The sequence below is a fragment of the Heloderma suspectum genome, chromosome 12, assembly GCF_057233095.1.
Source record: "Heloderma suspectum isolate Gila_16-S chromosome 12, 16-S_ref, whole genome shotgun sequence".
Taxonomy (NCBI): domain Eukaryota; kingdom Metazoa; phylum Chordata; class Lepidosauria; order Squamata; family Helodermatidae; genus Heloderma; species Heloderma suspectum.
Window position 1 is genome coordinate 14,179,627 of NC_139469.1, and position 6,819 is coordinate 14,186,445.

Consider the following 6,819-nt stretch of genomic DNA (forward strand, 5'->3'; position numbering starts at 1 on the left):
CAGGTCAGCAGCAGGTAAGACGGATCTGTTCCTATTTCCAGGGGAAAGGGCTGGGGAATCTATGCAAAGCTTAAGGCGCAAACCTGTCCTGACGCAAACACACCATGATGATCGATGCTTCCCCACCCCGTCTCTGCAAACCCATGCACACAGCAATTAATGTTAAGATGCGCCCAGATGGAGCTGAATGAACATCTGATCTCCTCAATGGGACAATTCATTTCAATTATTCCAGACATCACTGGAAGATGGAAAGGCAAGAATTGCCTTGCATCTCGCTGTCTGATGAGGTTAAAACAAGATGATAAAACTGTGAACAGCATTTCAGTGAGTAGGCAGCAGCCGTTTTCAAGGAAGAGCTGATTTGGGGGGGGGGGGTCTTGTCCCCTGCCATGAGTTTGAGGGCTGTAACTTCTGCTTCCCAGCCATATAGTTGGTGTGAAGAGTGCTGTTCCCACAGAGGACACTTTCCCAATGGAAAAGAGAGCAAGATCCAGGGTGAAACAGCAGTTCTGTATATGAACAGAGGCAGCCTTCTCAAAATGCTCTGCAGAGGGGGGGGGGGATTAAACCAAGATGTTACATGCCCTGCCAATTGTTTCATCTCCAACGTCTCAAGCGCTAGACACAGTAGAGAGGTGTTTTTTTTTCCCCAGAGCACTTGCTTTTAATAGCTTGCTGATGATCATGTTTCCTGGTTTGCTCATCACACTGCTGTGTTACCATTTTACAAATTGGACAAGGGAATGTCTGGAATCTGGGCTCGCTAGCCTTGTTGCACAGTGTATGATCTTAGGGTACAGGCCTGCCCACCTCACTTCTCCACTCATTCAGATAACCAGTTTGCTGCTCCCCAGGAGAACCGTTTGTGAAAGCTCACTTAAACTTTAGGATCATGTTCACCATTAACCGTTAAAAGTGGGGCAAGCCCATGCAATTATTGCCTACCCAGTAGACAGTAGTTTTGCCCCTGCTTTTTGTCTGTCCCATTTTGCTCATTTGCATGCCCCCATCCAGATGCACAGTCAATTGAAATAGAGTTTAGTAGGTTAAACACTTGTGTGGTGAGTTCACGCAATCAGTAAGCATGTTACTTTCCCCTCTTGGCTTCAGTTCCAGTAGGATGATGGTAAACAAATCATGTGGTGGACCCACCACCAGGGCCCCCGATTGCAGCTGGATGTGCCACTGTGGCCCCATTCATAAGCATATGGGAGCAAAAAGATACCCCATCCATAAGAGAATGAATGATCAGGATCTAGGAACCGGTGTTTATGCTGAAACTCACCAATAGTATTAGAATTACAAGGGGCAGACAGGGAATCAAACGTTTTATTGAAAAGTGGGTCTATTTTTTTGTTATGTTTTGGAATAATAAAGTACAGGACAAGGTGCAACCCTATGATCTGTTATTTAAGAAAACATCTATACCATTTTTCATTAAAAATAAATCCCAAAGCTGTTTACAAAATAAACTCTTGATGAAATGCAATAAACAATGATAAAAACAATAAAATCTCATTAGAATAATCAGGGGTGGCTGACAATGCTAGAGGACTGGGAAAGGACTGGGCTAACAGATGTGTTTTAAGTTATTGGTAGAAGCACTCCACAGTAGGAGTGTTCTCAATGAGGAGACTATTCCACATGGTGGGTGCCAACATTGAGAAGGCCCTGCTCCGCACCATGGCTGAACAAACCTCAGTAGGCCATAGTATGGTCAGCAAGCCCTCTCCCTCAGAACATAGAGAACCAGGGTGGCCTATACAGGGGAGATGGTCTCTCAGGTAACCTGATCCTGAGCTGTTCTGGGCTTTATAAACCAGCAATAACACCTTGAACATGGCTCAGTAGCTACCTGACAGCTGATCAGTAGCTAATTGTTCCGTTACGGACATTGCAAAGAGGAAAAGGCTATGTAACATTATGGGGCAATGTAAGCAATATTAATAATAAGATTGTGAATGACTGTACAACGGAAATGTGTATCAAAAACTGACACAAGAAAGAAGCTGAGGGGTACCAATAAAGCCTCTGGCATTTCAAAACAGACAGAGGATTGTACGGAGAGGGAGCCATGCTATGGGACTGTAATGGACTACATGCAATGGAGGCTGGTCGCTCCGATGTCAGTGGGGTGGTGAATCTGCTCCGGCTTTCAGTCAGAACCAGTCAAGACTCTAAAGGAGCCCTCCAGAAGCACCTTGGATAGCTCCTTTGGAGTTCTGACTGAAACTCGGCGTGGATTCACTGCCCCACTGACATCAGAGCCACCAGCCTCCACTGGTTAGATGGACCAATCATTAGGCTTGGCAAAAGGCAGCATATACAATCCCTGCGAACGGTTGTGCGATCAGGCCCCATGTCCTCTGTGCTGCTGTGGGGCGCAGAGGAGCTGATCCCATGCAACCCAGACGACACCCATTCTTCTTTGGTTTAGAGCAGTCTTCCCCAATCTGGTGCCCTCCTAGCTGTGTTGGACTAAAACTCCCTTCACTCTGGCTGGGGAAGATGGGAGTTGTAGTCCAATGCACCTAAAAGCACCAGGTTCGGGAAGGACTACACATCCCATCACTCCCAGCAAGCATACTGTCTGGGGGTGATCAGAGTTGTAGTCCAATGCATCTGGGAGGGTACCAGGTTGGAGAAGGACTACAAGTCCCATCACCCCCAGCCAGCATATAGCCTGACACATCTGGGGGGCACCAGGCTGGAGAAGGACTACAAGTCCAAACTCCCAGCTATCATGCCGCCTGACACATCTGGAGAGGAACAGGTTGGGGAAGGCTGATTTGGAGTCTTTGCGGGGCTGGGACAAGAACTGGGATTCTAGTCTCTCTCTTTTTAAGTATTCGAGTCTTTAGGGAAGAGGATCAAGCAAACAAACCATCTCCATGTAGGCAAGTTCTGCATGTCTAGGAAAAAGCCCTTATCTGGAGGGATGTGGCAAGCACGTACTGACACATAGGTCCAATAAAGAGGGGGGCAGGGTTCATTTTGCAAGCATCTGAATATTTTACTTTTACTAGCACAGAGGAGAATGAGTTTGAAATGATAGAGAACCAGAGTCAGAGTCAAATTTGTCTTGCCATCATGTTCTTTCTGAGGCGGTTCATGGTTTCACCAGGTCAGTGTTCACACGAGAGCCTGGTGTGATGCTGAGTCCATGGGATAGACCTATGGAATTGGACCTGCACATGTGGTTGCCTCACTATAGGAAACGTTGGCTCGAGATTTGGGAGAGAGACAGGTCTCACTCTGCCTAAGGGTAGGACCGGCCCTGCAACTCCCATCAGCAGCCCTAGCAAGTGTAGGCAAGGGTGAGGCATGATGGGAGCTGTAGTCCAACCACATCTGGACCACCACAAGCTGCCCACCGCTGATTTAAATCATAGTAACCATTTCCAGATTTGCAACTGTATGTATGTATTAGCATATGAAACACTATTACTGTTTTATTGCAATTGTTATCCTATTTGTAATTGTTATAAATAGTTATATACTGCCCTTCGTTATCAAGTCATAGGGCAGTGTACAAAATGTATTAAAACAACAATGAAAATAAATACAAAGATAAAAACAACAGCGAAGAAAATCTACCAAGCTACGCAGCGTCCCCTTTATCGGTGATGCATTTCCCTTTTTTTTGCAATGTGTAATTGGCCACTCTCCCCTTCATGGATCACTGCCTTGTTGTGGTGAAGGGGCTTGCGTATCTCAGTGAAGCCATAAGCTATGCCGTGCAGGGCCACCCAAGATGGACAGGTCACGGTGGAGAGTTCTGACAAAATGTGGTCCACTGGAGAAGGAAATGGCAACCCACTCCAGTATTCTTGCCAAGAAAACCCCATGGAACATATCACAAGGCTAAAAGATATGACGCCAGAAGATGAGCCCCTCAGGTCGGAAGGTGTCCAATATAGTACTGGGGAAGAGCAGAGGGAATTTCCAAGTAGCACCAGAAAGAGTGAAGCGGCTGGGCCAAAGCCAAAAGGACACTCAGCTGTGGATGTGTCTGGTGGTGAAAAGAAAGTCCAATGCTGTAAAGAACAATATTGTTTAGGAACCTGGAATGTAAGATCAATGAATCAAGGTAAGCTGGAGGTGGTCAAACATGAGATGGCAAGATTGAACATCGACATCTTGGGAATCAGCGAACCAAAATGGACAAGCGTGGGCGAATTTAATTCAGGTGACCATCATATCTACTACTGTGGCCAAGAATCCCGTAGAAGACATGGAGTAGCACTCATAGTCAACAAAAGGGTGGGAAAAGCAGTCCTGGGGTACAATCTCAAAAACGACAAAATGATCTCAGTATGAATCCAAAGCAAACCATTCGACGTCACAGTTATTCAAGTCTATGCCCCAACCACTGAGGCCGAAGAAGCTGAGGTTGATCGGATCTATGAAGATCTACAACATCTTCTAGAGCTAACACTCAAAAAAGATGTCCTTTTCATCCTAGGGGATTGGAATGCTAAAGTAGGAAGTCAAGAAATAACCAGGATAACAGGCAAGCATGGCCTTGGTGTACAAAATGAAGCAGGACAAAGGCTAATAGAGTTTTGCCAAGAGAACACGCTGATCATAGCAAACACTCTTTTCCAACAGCACAAGAGGCGACTCTACACATGGACATCACCAGATGGTCAATATCGAAATCAGATTGATTATGTCCTTTGCAGCCAAAGATGGAGAAGCTCTATACAATCAGTAAAAACAAGACCTGGAGCTGACTGTGGCTCAGATCGTGAGCTTCTTGCAAAATTTCGGCTTAAATTGAAGATCATAGGGAAAACCACTAAACCATTCAGGTATGACCTAAATCATATCCCTTATGAATATACAGTGGAGGTGAGGAATAGATTTCAGGGATTAGACCTGATAGACAGGGTGCCTGAGGAACTATGGACAGAGGTCCGTACCATTGTTCAGGAGGCAGCAACGAAATCCATCCCAAAGAAAAAGAAATGCAAGAAAGCAAAGTGGCTTTCTGATGAGGCTTTACAAGTCGCTGAGGAAAGAAGGGAAGCAAAAAGCAAGGGAGAAAGGGGAAGATATATCCAACTGAATGCAGAGTTCCAGAGAATAGCAAGGAGAGACAAGAAGGCCTTCTTAAATGAACAATGCAAAGAAATGGAGGAAAACAATAGAATGGGAAAGACTAGAGATCTTTTCAACAAAATCAGAGATCTCAAGGGAACATTTTGTGCAAAGGCAGGCATGATAAAGGACAAAGAAGGCAGGGACCTAACAGAAGCAGACAAGATTAGGAAGAGGTGGAAAGAATACACAGAAGAACTATACAGGAAAGATCTTAATGTCCCTGATAGCTATGATAGTGTGGTCACTGAACTTGAGCCGGACATCCTAGAGAGTGAAGTCAAGTGGGCCTTAGGAAGTATTACTAACAACAAAGCTAGCAGAGATGACAGTATTCCAGCTGAGCTATTTAAAATCCTAAAAGATGATGCTGTTAAAGTGCTGCACTCAATATGCCAACAAATCTGGAACACTCAACAGTGGCCACAAGACTGGAAAAGGTCAGTTTACATTCCAATTCCAAAGAAGGGCAATGCCAAAGAGTGTTCAAACTACCGTACAATTGCACTCATTTCACATGCCAGCAAGGTGATGCTCAGAATCCTAGAAGCTAGGCTTCAGCAGTATGTGAACCGAGAACTACCGGAAATACAAGCTGGTTTTCGAAGAGGTAGAGGAACTAGAGATCAAATCACCAACATTCGCTGGATCATGGAGAAAGCAAGAGAATTCCAGAAAAACGTCTATTTCTGCTTCATTGACTACGGTAAAGCCTTTGATTGTGTGGATCACAACAAACTGTGGAAAATTCTGAAAGAGATGGGAGTACCAGACCACCTTACCTGTCTCCTGAGAAGCCTGTACGAGGGTCAAGAAGCAACAGTAAGCACCAGACATGGAACAACCGATTGGTTCAAAATTGGGAAAGGAGTACAAGGCTGTATATTGTTGCCCTGCTTATTTAACTTATATGCAGAGTACATCATGAGAAACGCCAGGTTGGATGAATCACAGGTTGAAATTAAGATTGCCAGGAGAATTATCAACAACCTCAGATACGCAGATGATACCACCCTAATGGCAGAAAGCGAAGAGGATCTAAAGGGCCTCTTGTTGAGGGTGAAAGTGGAGAGTGGAAAAGCTGATTTGAAACCCAACATTCAAAAAACGAAGATCATGGCATCTGGCCCCATCACTTCCTGGCATATAGAAGGGGAAGAAATGGAAGCAGTGACAGATTTTACTTTCTTGGGCTCCAAGATCACTGCAGACAGTGACTGTAGCCATGAAATTAAAAGATGCTTGTTCCTTGGGAGGAAAGCTATGGCAAACCTAGACAGCATAGTAAGAAGCAGAGACATCACCTTGCTGACAAAGGTTCGTATAATCAAAGCTATGGTTTTCCCAGTAGTAATGGATGGCTGTGAGAGCTGGACTATAAGGAAGGCTGAGCGCCCAAGAATTGATGCGTTCGAACTGTGGTGCTGGAGAAGACTCTTACGAGTCCCCTGGACTGCAAGGAGGTCAAATCAGTCCATCCTAAAGGAAATCAACCCTAACTGCTTATTGGAAGGACAGATAATGAAGCTGAAGCTCAAAGACTGAAGGCAAAAGGAGAAGGGGACAACAGAAGATGAGATGGCTAGATAGCATCACCGATGCAATGAAGATGAACTTGAGCACACTCCGGGAGAGAGCGTAGGACAGGAAGGCCTGGTGTGCTATGGTCCATGGGGTCACGAAGAGTCGGACGCGACTTTACGACTGAACAAC